Below are 268 nucleotides of genomic sequence, written 5' to 3'. Positions count from 1 at the left end.
AGACAGACAGACAGACAGACAGACAGACAGACAGACAGACAGACAGATAGATAGATAGATAGATAGATAGATAGATAGATAGATAGATAGATAGATAGATAGATAGATAGATAGATAGATAGATAGATAGATAGATACTCAGTTTGGTAACTTGCTCTTATCAAATAAAACAGAAATTAGCCAAAACATGGACAGTTGCTCAGATATTGGACATAAAATGAAAAAAAAATAATAATAATTCTGTCACAGTCCTCATATTTTCCTTTTA

General features: G+C 31.0%; 1 protein-coding gene across 1 annotated transcript in view; it reads right to left on the bottom strand.

Annotated features, from left to right (window-relative positions):
- ripk1l (receptor (TNFRSF)-interacting serine-threonine kinase 1, like) overlaps positions 1-268 on the bottom strand; it is a 32,365-nt gene that overhangs the window by 23,753 nt on the left and 8,344 nt on the right. The window lies entirely within an intron of this gene.

The sequence above is a fragment of the Nematolebias whitei genome, chromosome 9 (assembly GCF_014905685.2).
Source record: "Nematolebias whitei isolate Nwh7 chromosome 9, NemWhi1, whole genome shotgun sequence".
NCBI classification, from domain to species: Eukaryota; Metazoa; Chordata; class Actinopteri; order Cyprinodontiformes; family Rivulidae; genus Nematolebias; species Nematolebias whitei.
Note: the sequence above shows the minus strand (reverse complement) of the source record. Positions and strands in the feature narration are given on the sequence as shown.